Raw genomic sequence first — 23,098 nt, 5'->3', positions numbered from 1 at the left:
TCCTACTCCTGTACCACCCATATGCAGCCCTCCAACTCCCACTCCTCCTCCTCCTCCCCCTCTCCTCCTCTATTTGTGGGTAATATCCCATACTCCCATCCCTGTGTTTGCTGGACACCCCGTGCTCCACATCACCCACGTGTTGGTGCAAGGCACGACGTGCAAACACCACGTGGACAGCACAGGAGATGCACTGCAGAACGATGTTAGGCCCTAAATACAGCAGGGGCTTCACAGCAGCAAATCCCACAGCGCTACGGTGGGCCACCCCACAGCGATGCTCCCAGTGCATCTCAGTAAGGATGGGGGGGGGGGGGGGACACCGGTTTGCTTTTTGCTGGAGCGAGTTCACCGATGAAAAGAAAGCAGTGAAGACCTCTCGTGGGCCGTGGGTGGCAGAGCAAGCCTGCTGCACCACGGCTATTTATGCCTCAGGGCTGCACAGATTTATATCTTTGTCATTATGTGTTGTAAAGAGAAAAAAAAAAAAAAAAAAAAAGGAAAAGGCAAACGCTTGTCCCTTTCTGAAGTCACAAAGTCAGAGGATCGCTGACTCAAGCACCAAAAGTCCCCGAGCAGCGCTGCCGTGCAGATTTAGAATCAGCCCCAGCCAACCTACAAGAATAATTATTTCTCCTCTCTGCTGTGCTATTTAAAGTGCGACGAAGTACAAAGGCCCTGCGTGATGTGCAGAAGAGTTATGCTCTCACACGCTGAGGTGCTGTGCAGGTAAATCAGCCCAGCCCTGCTCCCCTGAGGCCGTGGGTTGGTTCAGCACTGCAGCAGGCATGGTGCAAAGCCATTGGAGTGGCCATGCGTGAGCAGGCAGCCCCCAGGGCCAGCATCTCCCCTGCACCACCCCAGCATCCTTCCCTCTGTGTGTCTCCCTTGTGTTAAACCAAAGCAGGGATGGGATTCTGCTGGAAAAAAAAAAAAGAAGAGCGCTCAAATTCCACCCCATCCCATTTTTTTTGTTGTTGTTTTGGTCCTGCAATATTTTATGGCTCATTGTTGGCTTTCTTGTCTACTTATAATTCATAAAAGCGGCCCTGCTCGCCATGCTTGGCTTCACCTCAAGTTCAGTAAATTGAGGTATTTAATTAAACACAGCAATTTATCGGCTCTCAGCCCAGTTCATAAGAAACTCACGCATCATTTGAGCAGGATTTTCATATACTTCACTTGGAAAAAGTACAGAGCCAGCTTTAGCAGCACAAAATACAGATTTTTGGCAACGCGAAAAACCGCTTTTCCTCCTCCACAAGCACGTTGCTGCCCCCCATCAATGCCTGCCAGCTGCCCCATACATCCAGGGTAAAACCTACACTTGGCCTGGGTTACTCAACAAGAATAAAGATGTTCTGTGACACAGCAGCAGGAATCCTTGGGAACAGACCTGGGGTCACCAGAAGGTGTTCCAGAACCACAGAGCTGTGGCACTGAGGGGCATGGTCGGTGGGGATGATGGGGTGGGGAGGGCTTGGGCATCTCAGGGCTTTTCCAGCCTCGGTGATCCTATTCTATGACTATGTCCACCATGATGGCCCTGGGGAGCACATTTCACTCACATGAATAGCATTTGTTGGAGACTGAATGGTGGTCGGGATTCTCACCTTGTGGCAGAAGCTGCACGAAGGACAGGACTTGGTTTTCTTCCATGTCTTTCAGGTTCCCAGGACCATGTTGTGCTGTGCACAGAGCAAATGTGAGGCATTACCCACACAGCATCAGCTGAGCCACGAAACCAAAGAGGAGGAACGTGGCTTTCCAGCATCCCAGGACAATCACTGCCTGCCCTGCTCCAGCCAAGCCTGAAATGCAAAGGGAAGAACATGCAAATGACAAATATTCCACAGATTCTACAGCTTGCTTTGAGTGACAATAAATGCCATCTAACAAATACATAACAGCATAGAGCTTGTCCCAGCACCGTGGGTCTGCGTTTGCCATGCGGACTCTTGGATGGCTCCATGAGCAGTGCAGACAGCTGCGCCCACAGAGAAGTCGTGGAAACAAAGACAGCAAAATAAAATTTGGAATTTGCTTTGAAATTCTGCCTTGGATCTTCAGGAAAAGAAACCGAGCAGAAAAACAAAACAGATGTGTGGTGGTTTTTATTCTTTTTCTCATGGAGGCGAGCTGCCCCCCATTCACTAAAGCAGGTGAAGGCAGCAGAGCCCGGAGCTTTTTGAGGCCCTGGTTCCCAGTGCTGAGAGCTCAGTGCTGTGTGGGTCTGATGGAGAGATCTGAGGAACCCAAGGCTTCTTGCTCACATCGCCACGCACTTCAGAAAGAGATCTGAGCAATAACGCAACAACAACATGTGCAACTACTTAGAAGTCAATTAATATCAGAGGAAGTACCCTTGTTGAATCCAGCAGAAAGAATGATGGTTACATTTCCGGAATAATGGCTGAAATTTGCCATTGTGTGTCATCAGGAATCATTTAAAATAGTTTTGATCTCAGCTCTTTCTGTCGGGGCTCTAATGAATTAACAGATGACAGATTTCCGTAATGAAAGGCTGTGTTTTAAAGACAAGCCGACATTGTTTTTCCTGTACTACTCATATAATTTGGGATGTTTAAAAATAATTACAGCACGAGATGAATACCTTACAAGGTTTCAGATATTTCGCACATGCTGAGCCTTCCTCCTGCACAGGTTTTAGGGGCTGCACCCAATCAACCTCCAACTTCCAGCATCCAACATCGAACATCCAACTTCTGACATTCAACTTCCGACATCCAGCTTCCAACACCCAGCTTCCAATATCCAACATCTGACTTCCAACACCCAACTTCAAATACCAACGCACAACTTCCAACATCCAGCATCCGACTTCCAATATCCAACATCCAGCCTCCGACTTCCAATATCCAACATCCAGCATCCGACTTCCAATGTCCAACATCCAGCATCCGACTTCCAACACCCAACACCCACCATCCGACTTTCAACATCCAAAATCCGACTTCCAACATCCGACTACCAACTGACATCCTCACAGCCCACGTGCCACCATCCAGAGCTCCAGCAAGAAAGAAAGAGTCCCTGCTGCCCCTCAGCCCTACAAGCCCTAAAAGCCCCCACAGAGCCCCCACAGAGCCCATGAGGTGGGAGCAAAAGGCAACGACCGGTGCAGCGATGTCCTCCGCACCGCTCTCCTCATTAGCTTGGTGCTGGATCACATTTTTCTGCAGTGCAAAGGGACCACAAAGGCATATTATATTCAATGTTAAGTAAACAAACTTTTGAAATGGACTTTTATTGATTCCATACGGCCATCTGGCTTGGAGGAAAAAGCCCCCTCCCTTTTCCCCCTCCCTGTGAAAATATTCGAAGGCTGGGGGCTGGCAGCGGCTCAGCGTGGCTGCAAACCACCTAGTTTCCTCTGTGGTTAACAACACAGGAAAACGTCGAACTCTCAGATAAATGTTGGAGGCTTATTTGGTTCACCCATCTGGTAGCCAGCCTGTTCTGCGAAAATTAAAGATATACATATGCAAATATTCACAGTCTGCTTCCAAGATCTAAAGAATTTTTATGATGTAACCACAAAAAGAGGTTATTTAATGTTGACAATATGTAGCAGAGCAAAGCACTATAATGCTGCATATGGTAATGTAACTTATGAAAATGAAGCCGCAGTGCCCTTACAGAGTAATGAAAAGCAGATTTCACCTTGAAGACTATTTGAGCTGTTTAGCTTGTAATGACTTGAAAAAAAAAACCCAAAAACATTGGTGTGAAAATACAACTTGCCACACAGCCACACGAGCCCCAGGCTGTGCGTGGCAGCATCTTGCTGCGGGCGTCCTCTGTCAAGCAGCCCCAAAGGCAACCTGCCCGTGGGTCCCTGCTGCCCTGTGCCAACAGGGGACGTGCCACGTGTCCCCATCGTGGTCCCTGGGGTGACCCGTTCTCCCCTGCAGGGCTGGGGGCATCATTTGCAGGCTGGTAGGGCACGGACCTGGTGCTGATATGGATGTTGTGTTCCCATTTGGTCACCAGTGTGGTGGCTGGAGAAGGGGACAGCACAACACCACAGCACACCATGGGATGCTCCAGCTCACTGCTGGCCATCCGATTCCCCATTGGAACTGCTTGTGGAGGATACCATAGGATTACAGAATCCTATAGTCCTACAGCCACTGAATGGTTGGGTTGGAAGGGCCCTCAATGCTCGCCCAGTTCCAAGCTGCTGCCATGGAGGGATTTAGCGTGCTGCCCAGGGACCCATCCAGCCTGGCCTTGGGCATCTTCAGGGACACCCAGTTCTCTGTTCCAGTGCTTCACTGCCCTCTCCGTGGAGAATTTCCCCTAACCTCTTACCTAAATCCCTTCCTTTTGCACCAACCCTCTCCCATTGCCCATCAGAAATGCCATCCAAGCTGTGGACATGCTCCAGCCAGCTGCACAGCCCTGGTGCAAAAGCTGCTCCTGGTGCAAACGCTGCTCCTGCTGACATTAATTATGTCCTCTTGCTGTAACAAGCACCTTTGTATATTATGCAAGCTCTTTGCCTGTCATCAATGGCCTCAGAGAAAGAGAAAGATGTTTGAATTAACAAAATATTACTGTGATCTTCTCCCTGACAGTATGGAAGCAATAATATTTAGTGAGTAACTGAGTTTCCTTTAATAATTTAGTAGACTGTAAAAACCTTGATCATTCCACTGACTCTGAGAACAAAATTGTCAAGCTTTGTGCATTCTAAACTGAGATAAAAATGCAAGCAGATTCCATAAGAGAAAAAAAAAGAAAAGAAAAGTTTAAAATTGCATTTCAAAAAGCTAATTAAAAACCCAGCCCTCCATGCAAGAAGGAGGGCAGGGAGAGTGATCTGTAAAGCAACCCAAGCCACTGCTGCCTGGTGTGCGCGCTTTGATGCTCAGCACTGCATGGAGATCTGCATCCACCCCTAGCAGCACGGGCCAGCAGGGGCAAGGATGCTTTGTGGGGAAGGTCACCCCTATGTGGAGCTCATGCCTGAGCTTATTGCCAACAATTGTCTGCAGTGACCCTCCCTGAGTGCCGTGGTGGTGTCACCTGCTGCCCACTGCTTTTCCAATCCTCTTGTCCTTCCCTTGAAGGCTGTGGATACAAACTGCCCAAAGCAGGACATGGAGGCTCCCGGTACCACCCGACACCACCCTGTGCCCTTGGACAGAGCAGGGGGAGGGATGGGAAGCGCTGAGGTGTGATGAGACCCGTGGCACAGCAGCACCCGAGGGCTTCTTGGAGGTGTTTCTGAACGGTGGGGGTGCGGCACTGAGGGCACGGTGGGCTTGGGGTTCTTCGAGGTCTTTCCAGCCTTCATGATTCTGCAGTTCTGTGACTGCTCAGCCCCAGCTTGGGGGTCCCAACACCCCACAGCACACCGATTTCCTCACTTCGGCTGTTGTCATCGGGCTTCTCCGGGGAGCTCCCTGCCATCCAGGCGAATAATTGGACACGCCGCGTTTTGGGCCAACGCTGTTGGATGCTACAGATCCTCCCTGCTCGGGCTCAGCGAGGCGGAGCGGCACGGACATGGAAAGCCATTTCCCAGAGAGGGCATTGCCGGGGAGCTCGAGGAGGGAAGGCTGGAAGAGACAAGAAAGCAGAGAACCATCAGCTTCCCTGACAAGGCCAGAACTATTAAAGGAGCACTTAGAGCCCTTAACATAAAAATGCATCAAAGAGGAAAACCAGATGAGAACAGATCCATTTGCCTTGGAGAAATGCTGCTCTCTGATATGCTGCCTTCCCGGCTGTGGCTGCGGATGGAAATGCCTTCGGGCAGCAGAGCTGTTTTGTCTAACACGGTATTTGCAGAGGGCATTTTAAAGGGAAGCCTCTCCAGAGAGACTCCCAGCCCTCAATAGCTGCTTCCCACCTCGTTGTCATGCAGAGCAAAAAGGCCCCAAATCCACAATGATGAAAGTGAGATTCCCTTTTAGATAAACACGTAATATCAATGACAAAAGGATGAACCGAAACGACATCAGTGCTCAGAGCATCAAAGAGCTCAGCGCTGGGCTCCAGCCCTGCTCCGGTGTCCCGAGGCTCAGCAGCACCGTACGTGCGTGCCGTCCCCCGGGCAGCGTCATGTCTTCATGGAACAGAAGCATGGAATCATTAAGGCAGGAAAAAGACCCCTGAGTTCCCCAACCCACCCCACCGTGCCCTCTGCTCACGTCCCTCAGTGCCACAAGCCCGCAGTTCTGGGGGACCCCCAGGGATGGGGACCCCCCCATGCTTCCTGGGCAGCTGTGCAGTGCAGCACTGCTCTTACGGAGAGGAAATATTTCCTAATATCCAACTTGACCTGGTGCACCTCAAAGCCATCACCTCTTGTCCTGTCAGCATCACTGCAGGAGTTTGCACTCATGGAGATCCCAATGTGGGAAGGATGCTGCAGTGCTCCCCATGAGGGGACAGGGGTGAGCACAGCACAGCATCAAAGACCCACCGCCACCACTCACTTGGTGTCAGAGCACCAGTGCCATACCTCCCACACGTGCCTATTCCAACCCATAAAGAAGCCCTGATCTGTGCCATTTTGCTACAGGAAGCACACACATGCAACCCCCCTTGTGCACCCAAGCCCAAGGCAACACTCATTTGGTCCCCCGACATTCAAACCCACCTCTGTTTATTCCTCACCATAAAAGCGTGCGGCCGAGGGAGCACGGACACAGCAGAACATCTGGGACTCATCTCAGCCCCTTTGTTGAGCAGTGAGTCAACAGAAGGTGTGATGAGAGCCAGATGTTCGGCTGCAGCCATACATCATAAGTGGAGTGGATTACAATAAGGGGACAAATAAAGAGGAAAGCCTGGGAGAATATGTAGAGCCCCCGGAGGGCTTTAAAACTGATTTTAAAAACCCATTTCCCCAGATTCAGAAGGAATTTTATAGAGTAGAACCAACATAATGCATAATGTTTGTTGCAAGGCCAGGCGACACCCAGCCGGGGCTTCAGGCAGGAATGAACCCCCCCCAGGTTTCCTGGAATAGGGAGCATTTCTCAGCACCCAGCATCCAATCCCAGCACCCAGTGTCCAACACCAGCATCCAACACCCAAAACTTGGCACCCAACACCTGGCATCCAACACTGAATCACAGAATGGCTTCGGTTCTGCCCCGGTACCTGGGCTGTGGGGGGGGGGGGATGGGGGGGGGGGTCACTCCTTCCTTCCCTTCCCCAAGGCAGGAGAATGCATGTGGTTAAGGAGATAAATGGGATTGTGTTTACAGCTCGAATCCACTCTTCCCTGTGTCTCATCCAAGAGCTCATTTCAAATGGAACAGAACATCACCCCAGGATGATGTTTTCCTGTTGCTACACGAACACTGCGGCTGCATCAAACCATCAATAGGGAGGAGATGCAGCATAGCAGTGGGATGTTCTGCTGAAAGCAGGAGCTGTGGGTTCAGGGACAGCCCCCTGCCCCCAGGGCTCCCTTCTGCCTCCCACAGGCTGTGTCAGCAGCAGCAGAGCAGCATTACAGCGCTGCAGGTTTGGTTTTTTTCCTCTGTGCTGCACGGTTGCTCAAAGCACCAGGACTGCAAATCCACATGCTGGTGTGCTGCCACAGCCTCGGGTGGATATTCCTCCCCATGGAGGGGCTGGCTGAGAGACCGCAGCGGGGCTCAGAGCAGCTCAGCCTTTGGTGAGGGTTTGCTCAATGCACCTCCAGCCCTGTGAGCTGCACTCACATCCCAGCTCAAGGTGATGCGCTACACAGAAGTAGGCATAAAGCAAAAAAAAAAAAAAAAAAGGAAAGAAAAGAAAAAGCAAAGCCCTGCAACAGGAGGCAGAACGGGGAGGTTGGAACTCAAAGCTCAGGAGCTGGTTTGTGAAATGACCCAAAGCAGCACTCTGGCTGCTGCTCTCCTTCTCATGCAATCTGCACACCAGGCAGAAGCACACAGGACACAGCCTGCCCCACTCTGGGGCTGCTCCTCTGCCACACAGCACCACACAACCACATCTCTCACCCTATTGCACTGGGCTCCCTGCCCCACATCAGCCCTGCTGAGCCTCGCGCACTGCCAGCGCTCCATCACACCACGACAGCCCCCAGCCCAAGGGGGGACGGCGCTGCTCTGCACCCATTGGGATGACTTGGTTTCCCTGCCCCACGGGTGCGTCGTGACACAACATTCTGCTTGCTGGCAGGATGCACCCTGCACCTCCCAGCCCAACAGACACCCATGGGTGCCCATGCAGCCCCACGAGGCACCGCCGAGAGCCGCCCGCCCCGCAGCGCCTGACGCCGGTTGGTTTTAATACTTAATGAGCTAAAAGACTGGGATTGCTTTTAAGCCTTAAATTGTCTCAGCCCCTTTTTATCTTTAAAAACACAACAAGCAATTTCCAAGGGTAGTTGTTTTTGTTGGGTTGTTGTTTTTTTTCAAGTTTCTTCTAATGATTCCTGGTAGCTATTATGGTGGAAATAAGGCGCTTTCAAAGGCTGTTGGGATACATTAAATGGTTCATTTTTCAGTCTCCATTCCTTTTGTTTTTGATCTCCATTCAGATTGATTAAAGACACTGACTGCTCACTTTTGATTAAATCCTAAATCATAACTGGCTCGCAAAACAACTGTGAAAGCTGACATTTATGAAGTTCAGTAAACTAGTTGTAAGAACAGGAGTGCGAGATGGAAAAAAATCATAAAACTCCCTTCCAAACAAACACGGGTTGACAGCAAACAGATGGTCAGAGGCTCTTACTTGTAAACTGGAAAAATTAAGATTTGGCAGATTCTGCTAAAAAATAGTTACTAAACATCTTAAAGTTTTCCCCTTCATATCCTGGTGTTGCTCTGGGCATCGGTTCAATATTTTCATAGGCTACTGCGCGGAAAAGGTTCTGAATACATGAAAGCAGCTGGCATAAAAGGGCTAAGAAATACCGGCTAAGATTTATAGGAAGCGGGGCTGCCAGCATCCCAAAGATGCAGTATTTAAAGCCCGGCACCTCAGCCCACCAATAAATCACTGTAACTTAACAGCACAGCTCTGGTTTCATCTCCAAAGGTGCAAGAGAAGTGGGTAAATGGAACCTCGGTTGATTTTTCCATACTTGTTGACTTACCCTGTGATAACGTTAAGCTAATGTTCTAGGGCTAGGCACAGCCAGGCAGAATTAAAGCTCCCAGTGTGGGTTCCGGGGGGGGGATTTGGGCAGGGAGCTGATGGCACCTCCTGCCTGGAGCTGGGAGGGAGGGGAGCGTGGGGACCACGTGGATGTGATGTGCCATGAGTGATAGCCGAGCTTTGCTGCTCTCCCAGTGACGGAGGAGGGCACGGAGCTCCAGCTCATCCTGCGTTGGTTTATTGGTGTGAATTAAACCTGTCTGTGGGTTTGGCTGCTGCTATGGCACACAGTGCTGCTCGACAGGGAGCAGAGCTAGCAAATCCCCATGCACACCTCCAGAAGCCCAGGTCCCCACTGTGCCCCCACCCTGCAGCCGCTGGAGTGCATCCCGAGCTGCCACGCTTCCCTCTTTGCACCCCTCATGGCTGCAATCCTCATGTAATGCCCCAGGCTCAGGGGGCTCCCCATGGCCCCCAAACCCACACTGCCCCACCTGTGCAGCAGTTTCCCCATAGCACAGGACCTGACCCCACACTGTGCAGCAGCCACTTTTCCAGGCCGAGCAGCTGAACCGCTCTGTGCTGGGAGCGGCATCAATAGGGCCTTGTCTGCAACCTGAATTACTGGCCTGCAAACAATCACTGCTGAGCCGGCGTCCAAGACTCAGCCCTTCCCTCCTCTCCCTCCCCCTTGTGCTCCAACAACCATGAGAACCATTTGCAAAGGGTTCGTGGACCCAAAGGTGTCCCTGGGAGCTGCTGGGAGCAGAGCTGTGCATCCCAGCGCATGGAGCACAGAGCCTCCGGGGAGCTGTGAGATCAAAGGGGGGTGGTGGGAGGGCACTGAGCAGCCTCACTCACGGGGCACTGCAGGGAAAGCTGCACTGCTGCTGCTCAGCCCTGCTGCCCTCACAACTCAGTGCATGCTGACCTCTGTGCACTGAGCCCACAGGATGCTGGGGTGCAGGTGTTGGTCAGCTGCAGGTGTTGGCTCTCTTTTTCTCCCTATAAACGCAACAGAGTGTCCCCGGGACGTGGAATGCCTCACATCAAGCTTTTTCCAAAGCAATTGTCACACTTCTTTATTTCTGTAAATCCCCGGAGACAAATGGACCTTTGCTGCCTCTGCTTCCTTCCCAGGCGATGCACGGTGCAGAGATGCAGAAGTATGTTATGGAGAAAGAAAAACATGCAGGGAAACACTTCTGAACTTCACAGTGCAGCTTTGATCCTCTTTGCATCTCTGGGTGAAGCTTCTTTTGGCAGAACCTCTTTTGTCATTCTTGCATCTGAATCCCTGGAAGAGGAGCCCCCATCCCATGAGACATCCAAACCTGTGTTCAACAGAGCTGTAGCTTCCTCCTCCAGGAGCAGTCATGTTTTGCCCCAGAGGGGAGCAGAAAGGTGCTGCTCCAAGCCGCCAGTTTTCCTGTGAGTAATGCTCAGTGCTGAGCAGAGATCATAAATCAGGGGGCAGGAATGCTGCTATCCCACAGCAAGCAGCTCTCAGTGGCTCCTTGGACCAGAGGGGTAAAAGACAGAGATTTATTTTGCAGCCATCTATCTGAGCTAAGGATGCACTCACAGCACCGCCTGCATTGGAGCTGGCAGATGATGGACCTGCTGGAGACAGCTGATTTTCCTTAAAAATAAAAAACAAAAAAACCAACATTGGGTATGCGTAGAACTGTGCTCACCTCAGCCCTCTCTAAGCGAGTCTGTTGGACCACAACAGCAGCAGATGCCCAACACCTGCAGCTCTGTGCCTGCCCAGTTCAGCAGAGCAGCTGCAACAGCACAGCACCCGCAGCCCATCTGGTTGCTCAGGATTGGTGATGGTGTGGAGCAGTGCAGCGCTTGCAGTGTGCCAGGACCTGATCCCCACCTGGGGAATTTGGGAACGCACTGCAGCCCTGCACAGCAGCTGGTACTGCAGGGGGTTGCTGCTGGCAATGCTGGGATTTGCAGCTGGTAGTGCTGACTTGCAGCAGCCCACCCTGCCTGCTGTCACGGAGCTGGGTCTGGCTGCTGCAGGGTGATGCTGTGGGTGCCCACAGAGCAGCACCCCAACCCTGGTGGTCCTTGGTGACACTCGGAGCTCGCCGGCAATAAGATCTCCCTGCAAAATTCAGAACCAGGCAGGGTGAGGAGGGCTGCATGCTGGCAGTGCCTTCACCCTGCCTATGGAAGATTTGAAGGGCCACTGTTACCCAAAGCTTAATGAATCTATAGAAACAAAGCTGGGTTTTGCCCCGAAGGAATTTATCACAGATATTAAAACGATATCAAAGAAAATCTGCAGCTTTTTAAAGGGTGCTTTAAAAGATGGGGGAAAAAAAAATATAGGGAAGTAAAAAAATGAGGTTCCTGCCTCAATAACGCAGAGGCAGTGGGGGCTGTGGGGTGAAGCTGCTCCCTACAGCCAGGGCTGAGTGCTGGGGGCTCCCTATTGCTGGGCTGTGAGCCTCGCCTCCGAGGCTGGCAGTGAAGCACAGGCGGCCCCCAGCCCACCCTCCTCTCCAATCCAATTACCCATCCACGAGCAGAAAAATCACAGATGGTTTTGCATGGATTTTCTGAAGGAGTGCTACTCCAAATGGTGTTATCTGGGGAATGGTAACAAAATGCACCCGGGCACTTAGAACTGCAGCATCTGGAAGGAAAGGATACAAATCTCCTTATGTGCATGGGCAGACTTCCCAGGAGCAGCGTGCTCCTCAATACCTCTCTGGAGCAGGAAGCAGAGTGAGGATCATGAGCTGCTGGGAGCCTTATCCACCTCATCCAGCCCTGAGCTGAACGGGACAGCAAACGCCTCCATCCTCGGGATGCAGCGCTGTGCAAATCCGAACACCCATGTGCACATGTGGGGCAGCAGCGATTTGCAGCTCCGAGTGATGGAGGGGACACTGGGAATAGCTGTGAGCAATGGAGGATGCGAGGAGGAGGATGCTGGGGAGGGAGGAAAGCTTTGTGCTCGGGATCCCTCTGGCAGATGGAACAAACAGGAGATGGCATTGAGTGCGGAGGAAGCAGAATGAAGGTAGAAGGGCAGGGAAGGCCTGGCAAAGGGGACTTCTGAAGGCTGCAGTATCACAGGAGGGCTTAAAGGACAAGAAGCTGCAATTCAATATCTCACACACCATTCCTCTGCAGCTCCAGAAGGACCAGCAGATGGAACAAAGAAATTCCAATCAGAGTTCAGGAACGCGGCCATGAGGGTCACACAGCAGTGTGACATCCCCTGGAGCTTCAGGGGCCATAGAAGCTCACTGCAAAGTTTGCAGGGGATTAAACCCCCCCCGAGAAAGCATTAACATCAACCTAAACCAGAGCGTGGATGTGCTTCCCATTGAGCAATTCATCTTATATATAAATGGCATAATTAACCTACGTGGTACATACATGTCTTACCACTAGGATGACTTTCAGTTAGAAAACAAATACATCTTCTAAAAGTTTAAGCTCTATTTAAAGAATTGCTGCTCCATGAATCATTCTGCTCATCAAAGTTACATTACTAACGCCTCTCTGGCTTCATGCATGCAAAAGGCAGAGAGCCGCAAATGACTGGGAATCACAGACATCCCCCATCACACAGAACTGTCTTTCAGCAGGTGGTGAAAAGCACAACATGCTGCCAGCCAGTGACCAAGGGCTGTTCCATGGTGGTTCCCTCCCAGTACTCAGTTGGCTGTGATGATCGTAGAGGTCCTCTCCCCGCTTAATGATTCTGTCAGTGAGCACAGTGGGGATGGGTTGATGGTTGGTGACCTTGGAGGTCTTTTCCAACCTTTACAATTCTATGACTCCAATGCGTTCTGCTCTCGCACTGGAAAAAGACTGGGATGCCTTTCATACCCATGGGAAGGGAAACATGGCTCTGCCAGCTGCGGAGCCAAGGCTGATGTCACTGCCTGATATCACCCTCAGAATGGTTTTAGGGCCAGTTTGGTGCCTAATGGTCAACTCATGGAGCATGCAGAGGGCAAGAGCAGGCGTTGCTGGTTTACCTCACTTGGTCCATAGCAAGGTTGGATGAATCATTAAACCAACCCAAGCCCTGCAGCTCCACAGTCACAAATGCCTCTATGCAGGCACATCCTGCATGATCTGTGTCTCCCAGCGTGGCCACAAGGACCACAGTGCTATCTGCAGGATGGAGCTCCTGCACGTATCCCCACCCCATGATAACCTCATCAGCTCCACAGCCCCCAAAATGAGCCCCATGGGAGCTCTGGGCCACTGACAGCATCCAACATAGCTTGAGAAAACTGCAAAGATGTCCTCGCAGCTAGACATTTCCTTAACACAGACACAGCCCCACTGATTTCCCACTGAGTGCCCATATGGGAACGACATCCCCAGCACCAAGGACCCATGGCAGAGCCACCTCTGCTTCGCAGCTCCCTGCACAGCCGTCGCCTTTTATTTTTAGTTGATGGGATTTAGCATAAAGTAGTGCTGACCTAGCTGTAATCTAAATAATTTGCAATCGACAGCTATATCATCATGTGCCGTATTTTTGACTTGCAAATAGCTTCCGTGGATAGCAAGGGTGTATTTATTAAACACAGCTAGTGTTGCGTCTTTATTTAGCTCCTTCTGTTACCACACTGTATAATTCATGAAATTGCCTTATAAAGTTAGGCTGGAATTAAAACTTTGACCAGTCCGTGAACCAGAGCTGACACATCCATTATTTTAAGAGGAAAGCTGAGAGCAGCTCAAACCTGTCAAAGGACCTCGGAGCAGGCATGGGCAGCTCCCCAAGTGTGGCGCACGCTCCTCCTGCATGCAGACCTTGTCTTTAGGAGGACCTCAGCCCAATGCAGGTGAGGAAATTCTTTGCTTTCCAGCTCAGTGCTGAAGCCCTGCTCCATAAGGGTGAAATCGTGCACCAAGCCTTCCAAATAGGATATTTTGCAACAGCGTGCTCTCTAATAAAATGTTCCCCTCAAATTCATCATTGCGACGCAGGCAGTTCCTTCCCTTACATCAGAGTCCCTCTTTGCCTCTATTCATAAATATTGCATTAGCAGCTGGAGAGTTTCCAGCAGGAAGCAACACGGTTTGGGCACTGCATGGACACAAGCTGACTGCAGCCCAGCATTTCTGCATCAGTGCACGGTGGTGCCTGCAACAGAGTGCCTGCCCTGCCATAGGATGCGTGCAGGAGGTGCCTGCAGGATTTGCAAGCCTCAGCAGGGCGCATGGCCAGCTCTCCTGGCTCTCCTTGCAGCATCCCCCCCCAGAAGCCACCCCACAGGCACTCCTGGCAGCTGAGAACCACATCTCCCCAGAATTGCTCAGGCTGGGACGTGCTGTGCAGCTTTCAGGAAAGAAAAAAATTAAATAAATAAACATCAAAACAAAATTAAATGCTGAACATTGGCACTGAACGCAACACGAAAGCCCAAATTCAAAACAGTCCCCGAGCTGGAAAAAGTTTCCTGCAAAGGAAAACTTTCCCTACGCGAAACATCAGGGGGGGCTCGTGTCAGCTGGCTGCGTGCTGCACGGTGCTCCTGCCACTGCTCCCACCAGAGCAAAGGGCACCGCAGCTCCAGAGGCACCGCTTTGTAATGGGGAAAGCGGGAAGCAGCAGAAAGAAGCCAGGATGCAAACCGTGAAGCTCAGCGGGATGAAACGACCTATGGCTGCTCACCGCCATCCCCATCAAAACACTGGACCCTATTCATCCACCGCGTTCCCTTCTGACCCAAACCATCTCCACGCCCAGGGTGGGACCCGAGCAGCTCCCCCTGCACAGACAGAATGCTTTACTGCAGCGAGGAGCCGAGCTCCCAGCCCACCGGGGCGCACGCATTAAGCGGTGTGGGCTGAATAATTTACAGCAAGCAATTTGCTCGGTGTTACCTCTGCTCCCACGTGGAAAGGCTGCCAGCAGCAGAACGCTCCTCGGATCCATCCGTCATCCCCAACTGTTTCCTATGCAGTTTTTGTGAATGACGCTGGCTGTGCCTGCTTGTTTGCAAACAGCTCCGGTTTTGCCAACAGCCTGCTTCTCCTGCACGGAGCAGTGTGAGATGTGGGGCACGGCGTGGGGCTCCCCGTGTGTACCACCACCCTGCGCCCACCCTGGGCTCTGCGCAGTGCTTGCACCGATGGCTCCCATGCCACGAGGGAGCAGGAAGGTGCCACCTTCACCTCCATAATCACAGAATCATTGAGTTGTAAAATCAGGGAGTCGTGGAACCTCAGAACTGCAGAGCCATAGAATGGCCTGGGAAAAGAAAGGACCTCAAAGACCATCTAGTTTCAACCCCCACCAGCAGGGTCGCCAACAACTAAACCACAGAATCACAGAACTGCAGAACCACTGACTCAAGGAATCCTAGAACCACAGAAGGTCTTTGATCGGAAGAGAACCTAAAGGCCCCTCTACTCTTTCCCTTAGAACGTGCATTTTGGCCAGCCCTCAGAGAGGATTCCTTTGGAAAACCAGGGCTTGGGGTTGATGCAACATCCAGCACTCACAGCCCCAACGTGGGAAGGGGGCGATGCCCCACCACCCCTCAGCCCAACGCAGACAGGGCAGCGATGTCTCCATCAGCAGCACAGGCTGCCACAAATAAACGATCCCCAAATGCCCCCACGGAGGGGAAGGAGCTCTGGGGGTGTTAACATCACCCTCCTCCGCGCCGAGCTATTCGTGGCACTCCATGCCTGTAATAACTGGTGTTTTGGCAGCTGACGCCGTGTAATCGAACCGGGGCTGTCAGGGAAATTTGTAGCTATTTGCTTCACAGGGTTTCTTCATTCCACTCAGCAGCTGTCAGCCCGCGCCGTGTGGTTATTGATGATAGGCGCTAATCATGCAACAGATTCCCCACATAAATCAAGAGGCAGTAGAAAATAAAGTTTCTTCACACTGAGGTCATTTGCCCCCCTCCCAAGTGCCACAGAGAAGAAAAATACAAGCTTGTACTGCTGCTATTAATAACATCCCCCCCCCCCCCCCCGTCTCCTGGGAAAGGGAGATGGTGTCAAATTTTAAATTACAGCTTTTGTTACATCCACCGAATCGGGTGTTTATAGAGCTAATTACTGGGTACATTCTGTGTGCTGGGGGCTTGCTTTGTGGGCTATCATGGTTGTAAGAAGATCCTGGAAAAGGCTTTTTCCTCCCTTTTCCTCCCCCCCCCGCCAGGGGCTGAGCAGCAGATCTCGAGTTGTAAGTGACAGCTTGAAGTACCACCAGGGCGTTAATCCCCAGCAGGCTCTTTTTCCAGCCTGTCTCTATGGCACTGTGAATGGAAGGCTCTGCTCTCCCCTCACGTCGTCACCACTGCAGAGTGTGACCCAAACACACACAGCCCCGTGCCCACTGCAGGAAGGCAGCCATAGCATCAAGGTTGGAAACCATCTCTAAGATCAAGTTCTACAGCCAACACAACCCCACTCCACTCATAGAATCACAGACTCACAAAGACTTCTAGGATTCCCAAGCCCAACCCCAGCCCACCCCCCCATGCCCACTGACCACATCCCCACGTGCCACATCCCCGTGGTTCTGGAGCACCTCCAGGGGCAGTGAGCCCACCACTCCCTTTGCAACCAATGCCAGCATATTATCACCTTTCAGAGAAGAAGCATAGCCTAATATCCAACCTGAACCTCCCCAGTGCAACCCAAGGGCCATTTCTTAGACACAGAACCATTAAGATTGGAGAAGACCTCAAGGATCACCAGGACCAGCCCCACCACACCATGCTTACCACGTCCCCAAGTACCACATCTCCATGGTTCTCGAGCACCAGCATGCAGATCCCACAGGACTGCCTCCCTCACCCAGCTCCACTTGGAGCCACAGCTGAAGAGGTGATGATTCAGCTCCCTCCTCCCACATCCCCACCCACTCACATCACCCTGGCAGCTCAGCTGAATGGAGCACACCTCAATTTGCCCTTCATTAAGTGCCCACCTGAGCCAGCCCTGCTGAGGGTGGAGATTGGGGTGGGTTCCCCCTGCAGTGGGGTGAGGAGGGCTATCAGTGTGCTACAGCTCCAGCAGCACCCAAGTCCCCAACGTGGGGGACCTCATCTCTTCCTGGTACTGATGCAAATGTGGGATGCTTAAGACGTGCCACGGGGCAGCGAGACAACAGCTAAGCCCAGTTACGGCTGTTTTTTTAATGCATAGATGCCAAATCATGAGTCTCAAGGCTTGCTAATTAGCCCCATGATTGGCGTCCTCGTTACAAAAATGGTTAATTTGCTCGGCAGCGTGTCTCATACAAAAGAGGATCCATCCTTTGAAGGCAAAGCTTTTATCCTTTTCAAACACGTCCTCAAGTTATCAACTTCAACACAACATCAAGGCCTGCTTTTGTTGGAATAATTTAACACTAATAGTTCACGAATGCTGCCACCACTCCTGTTGCTGAGCTGTCAGTGGCTGCAGAGACGTTTGGTTCAAAGGCAGTGCCAGCGTGCAATGAACTTGGGCTCCTTCTTAGTTTAAAAAGTTGGGGTTTTAGGTTTTTCTCCCCCCTTTCTCTTGTGGTCTGATGGGGGGCGGCCCCAGGGCTGTCTGTGCGTGAGGTGATGGGCAAAGCTCAAGGAAGAGCTCGTGCACATAAGGAGAGGGTAGGAATCACTGCCTGCAGCAGCACAATGCGTTGGAAGGTGGATGGAGCAGTGAGAAGCAGCACTGCAGGAGCCAGCTCCAGCTGCAGACCTCTGCCAATTAGCATCAATTACAGCAGTGCAGTGTCCTCTCATAGGCAAAGGAGCTGAGCTGACGGGCAGTGGGGTAAGCAAAGTGTGCCAAGAGGGAAATCGATGCTGGCAAACACAGTGCTTGGCTCCAGGTGGTGCCCTGGGGTTGTGGATAGAGGGTGCTGGAGCATCGCTCCTGCTGCTCCCCAGCTCCAGCTCCATGCTCTTGCCCTGTGGCTCTCAGTGCCACCCTGAGCAGTGTGCTGGCATCAGGCTCCACGTCACAGCCTCATGGATGGGCACTGACACGCTGTCCCCATCGCTGCCCCCACAGCACCATGGCTGGGATGTGGCTGTGGCAGCAGCCACGTCTCTGGGTTGTATCAGATAAATGTGTGAAGCCCATTGGGAAAGCGTGGCAGCAGGGAATGGCCAGGATCAGGGGAACAACACAGCACTTTGGGCTGTGCTGCTCCTGGGGACACTGTGTGACACAACCATGTTTTCCAAAGCACCAGCAGAATCACTGCATGCCTTTACCCAGATGTGGACACCCCACACTGGTGACACCAGGGCTGCCCCAAGCATGGGGACAGAGGTGATGGGAACTGAGGGCTTGGGGGTTGCTGGGACGTCCCCCCAGTGATGACCCCATTCCCAGCCCCCAGCACAACCTGCTCCTGTCTGGGGAAGCTCTCTCCCCTCGCCCTGATGTGCCAGGACACCACAAGTGCTTTGGACAACCTCCAAAGGTGAACCCAAACCAGATTTGCAGAGGTGGCCCCTGCTGCACTGCGCTGTCAAATGTTTCTCTTGGGTTCCACGTGTGGGGCTGGGTGAGTCACAGTGCTGGGTGAGCCCTGCAGTAAATCAGCAATGTCTTACTGCAGAATTTAATTATTTGATCTGTTGCTGATTGGGCTCGGCAGGCTGCAGATCCCCACTCCCCCACCTCCTTTTCCCTTCAGCCTCGGGGCCACCTCCAGCACCTGCGTGCTGCTGTGCATCATCCAGGATGACCTAATCCCACCTGAACAGGACTCTCCCACTTAGTCCTCCAAATTACATTCTCTTCCCTTTGTTCCCAAGGGCCTGGAAGCAGAAAGGTGCAGGAGATCCCAACCCTATGGCAACCAGATCCTACTGCAGCTCCCCACGGCGGATGGATGCTTTTGTCACCATGCACAACAACAGGACCAACGCACACACACACAGACTTTATTTTGCTTCTCCTTGAGGCCATTTGCTCTGAAAAAGAGCAGAGCTCCCACTGCACGCTGCCCCAGCTGTCACCCATTGGTAGTGTGTGAGACGTGGCCCCGCAGTGCCACCGCATCGTCTGCAGACAGCGGCTGTCTGTTCACAAATTATCACACCTACTCCATCCTTTTCAGGTATAAGCAGTAATTTGGCTTTTGGAGAGAAGGAAAAAAAAAAAAAAAGAAAGAAAGAAAGAAAGAAAGAAAGCGTGGAAAGGGGAAAATCATCTTGAGCAAGAAATAACTAAAAATGTGCAAAACAGAATGAAAATGACACTTCAGCTTTAACATCACATCATTAGCAAGATATTTTATCATGCAATTCATCTGCCTACCTACCTGCTTCCCAAACCACAATGTTCCCCTCAGAGTTCTGTTCCTCTTTTGCAATGAACCATAAATTACATGCTGACAGCTTTAATTTGTGCAAAGTATGCCTGGTTGCTTCTGGCACAAGCAGCCGGCTGCTATAATAAGGTCAATATATATTCATTGTCGCATTGCTTGATGTGCCAGATAACACAAAAATGCAGAAATGTGGTAGTTTCTTTGGGGCTACAAAGTGGGAATGATAGAAAGCGGAGAACGCTGCATCTCATCAGGGCACGGCAAGCAGTTGGCTCATCATTTATGCATGGCATGAGCAATGTTATGATTTAACTAATCATCATCAGTTATTCATCCCATTGCTGTCAGGGGACCACGCAACACTTTCATTTCTTGCCAGTTCTGGATAATTTATGTTCCCCTATCATTCGAGGGGGGTTGTGTTTGTTTGTTTGTTTCCTCTTTTTCTTTTTTTTTTTTTTTGCTTTGTGGTTGACCATCAGCAGGTGAGAGCTGGGGCACGAGGTGTGGGCGCAGCAAGGGGAGCTGCTGCACGCTGTGTGCATGGAGCTGGGAGCAATACAACCCGGCTATGTGCTGCTTGCAAGCTCAGCATCAGCTCCTGGAGGAGATGAGGATGGTGACAGCAGAGCCCTTTCTGCATCCCACGAGATGCAGAGCAGAGTGGGTGCTGCGTGTGCCCAAGTGGTCCCTGCACTCCAAACACCACCACGAACATCTGCAGTACTCAGCAGCCCCGGAGTCCATCATCTGCCACTGGGATGGAGGGGAAGGAGCATCACTGCCTTTGGAACCAGGGAGGCAATCCCTGGGCGTGCAGGGGAAATGAGGCTGGTGGAAACACGTACAAGTTTTGGGGTATAACCATTGAAAATGCTCATTTTCAGGGTGGAAGCTGCCATCTTGCCATGGGGTATGGCAGAGGGACAGGGATGGGGTAGTGCTGCTCAACACTCGGCAGCCTTTGCATCACACTCCGTATTGAGCAGCAGCAAAACCTCCTCCTTGCTTGGAGGGCCAACCTGACTCTTCTGGGCTCCGAAGGGGCAGGAACATGGAAATCCCTGTTGGGCTCTGCCTTCCTGGCCCCACTGCTCCCAGCACAGGTGGTTACAGCAGGAGAAGAGCCCCTGAGATGCAGAGAGATGGCGGTGTATCCTCTGACCCCCCAACAACAGCCTGACATGGCTGATTTGGAGGTGTGAAGGCACAACAAGCACAAATGTCACCGTTACACTGGCGGACGTTCTCGTAGAACGCACATTAAGGGAAGTAGATGAGATTGCTTTTCCCTGAGATCATAAGTATTTAAAAAGCAATAAGGCTTAATGCCTGTTTTTCTTACTCTGTAAGGTGGTTGGGGATGATAAATGATAGGCAATTTCATGGTCGGAATTTCAATTTCCCCAAATATTAGTGCCATTCTCCACTTCCGAGAGATCCCTTTTGGCAGTCTCCTGCATTGCCTCCTCCTCTGTTTTCTAATTCATTTTCAGAGCAGAAAGCCATTTCACAGCCTGGCACTGGGCTCAGAAACCCATCGGCACCAGGGATGGAACCACCTCCATGTCAACGGGCTGTTCTGCATGGATGCCAACCTGAAGACTAAAAACACCCCGTTACGAACCCAAAAACCATTCTATGATTCTATGAAATGGTTTCAGGGAAAGAAAGGAGTTTTGAAAGCTGAATGTTGTTATTTTGGCTTTTCTGGGGGGCGGAGGGGGAGAAAGAGAAAGATACCTCTCTTATCTTGGAGGATGTTTAGGGGCAGCCAACATTCAAAAAGAAAGAAAAGAGCCCAGAGAGTGAAATGTGACAGTTTCAGGGAAGAAGGTTTCACCTGAGACCAATTTTTGTGTTTGCTTTTTTGTTGTTGTTGAAGTGAAGAAGGAAACCAGACCAGGCCCATCACAAACAGCTACCTGACCCCAGCATGAAGATAACCAACAACCAACCACCATCGCCTGCCCCTTCTCATAGCTCAGGGGATGAACCCATGGGGCAAGGATGGACCCGTGTACCAACCCCCCCCCACCCTTCGCCATTTCCAGAGGCAGTGACTGAGGATGCAGCCCACGGAGCCCCACCACCCTCGTTTCCCCCATGCCCACACACAGGGAGCAGAGGTCTCCATCCGCCAACAGCTCCCAGCCCCACTGATGTATTACTGAAATCCATTACGGCGTGGCGGCTCCGACAGCGCTCTGCGGTGATGTGTCACGGCAGCACCACTCTGGTGATGTACTTACATAATATATCAAAGCCCCATCATCCTGATTATGTTCTAATACAATCTATCAAAACGCCATTGTTCTGGTGATGCGCCATTATCGTACATCAAAGGAGCGGGGTCCACTGATGTGCCATTACCCAGCATCAAACCCCTGTCAATCTGACGCACGCTGTCACGCGATGGCCGCTCAGAAGGCAGTAATAAAATTAAGCTTATTCTTTAAAATTTATCTCTCCATCCATCTGCAGAGAGATATTGATCTAGCACGGGTTGGGGACTGTGTGCGTATCCCATAAGTTAGGGGGCTGACTGATAAGGCATCACGTGGCTTAGAGCTTTTAAAATGTGTGCAGAGCTTGATTTGTTTTTTGAGCTCGTGGGTCTACAGTGCAAGCCAGAAAGGGGAAGAAAAGCCCTCCTGTGCTCTGCAGCCGCACACACGCCCACGTTTTGCAAAGCACTGGGGCACTCTGGCTTCAGAGCGATGCACTCGCTGTGCTGCTGTGAGCTGAAAGCCCCATCAAGCTTTTAAAGCCAACAGGTGCTGGGCTTCTTCCAGGAGCCTGAGTGCATTTTTTGCTCCTTGATGTTTTCCTGGAAAAGAATCCTTCTGTCTTTTGAGGCTGATGGAAATTCTGCAGGAGGAGAGCACCCACTCTGTGCTGCAGGAAGGGGCATAGAGGGCAGCTTCCCTGCTCCTCCCCCCATGCACAAGGATACAGACTAATGAAACTATGAAAATAGAGGATAAAGGGCAATTAATAATACATTTAAGAAGAAGAAGAAAAGAAGCCAACCCTCAGGCTGCTCCTGACCCTGGGTGGTTATCACCACTGGGCTGAGAATCCCCTGCTTTCCATGGGAAGGAAGGAGACTAGGAGATATGCACTGAGCTCTTCTATGATTCCATGATGCTCACTGCAAATAGCTTTGTGACACATAGCAAGACACAGTGATCAATGCACACCAGGCAATGAGCATCATTCCCTTTGTCTCAAGGATATCAGGGTTTCAGCCCAGGCCAGAGGATAGCAACATGGACAACATCATGCACAACACTACAGCTATTGCACACACGTGGCACAGCTTGCAGCAAAGCTCCTGCACTTCTGCACTGAGGATACCTCTCTGGGTTGCCCAGGTCCCAGAGAATCACACCCAAACCAAGGCACAGCAGCAGGAGCCTTCAAAGCACGGCAAGTGCCTTCTGCAGCCTCATGCTCTCCATCCCCTGCAGGGAAGCTTGGTTCTCTTGTGAGCCCATCCTGGTGCTGTGTGATGGGGTGGCCTATGAGCTCCCCCCCAGCCCTGACTTCAGGAGAACCCACAAGTTGCGGAGCCCAGCACAGGAGCAGGGATGCTGGACCATGCAAATGGGAACATGCAATGGTTCTTGCAGCAACAAAGTGGCTTTAGGAGAGCTCCTCACCCTTCCCTATCCAGGACCCCTACCCTGTTGGGACCCCCACACTGCC

The 23,098-nt window shown here is 51.6% G+C and overlaps 1 long non-coding RNA gene across 1 annotated transcript in view; it reads right to left on the bottom strand.

Moving 5' to 3' along the window:
• Nucleotides 1-4,791: 4,791 nt before the first annotated feature.
• The window catches only part of LOC116225582 (uncharacterized), a 46,817-nt gene continuing 28,510 nt past the window's right edge, over nt 4,792-23,098 (bottom strand). The window contains exon 4 of the long non-coding RNA XR_004166117.2: nt 4,792-5,588. This is a non-coding gene — a long non-coding RNA (uncharacterized LOC116225582). The remainder of the gene's footprint in view (nt 5,589-23,098) is intronic.

The sequence above is a fragment of the Phasianus colchicus genome, chromosome 12 (assembly GCF_987193195.1).
Source record: "Phasianus colchicus chromosome 12, bPhaCol1.hap1.1, whole genome shotgun sequence".
In the NCBI taxonomy this organism is placed as follows: Eukaryota; Metazoa; Chordata; class Aves; order Galliformes; family Phasianidae; genus Phasianus; species Phasianus colchicus.
This window is presented reverse-complemented; position numbering and strand designations above follow the sequence as displayed.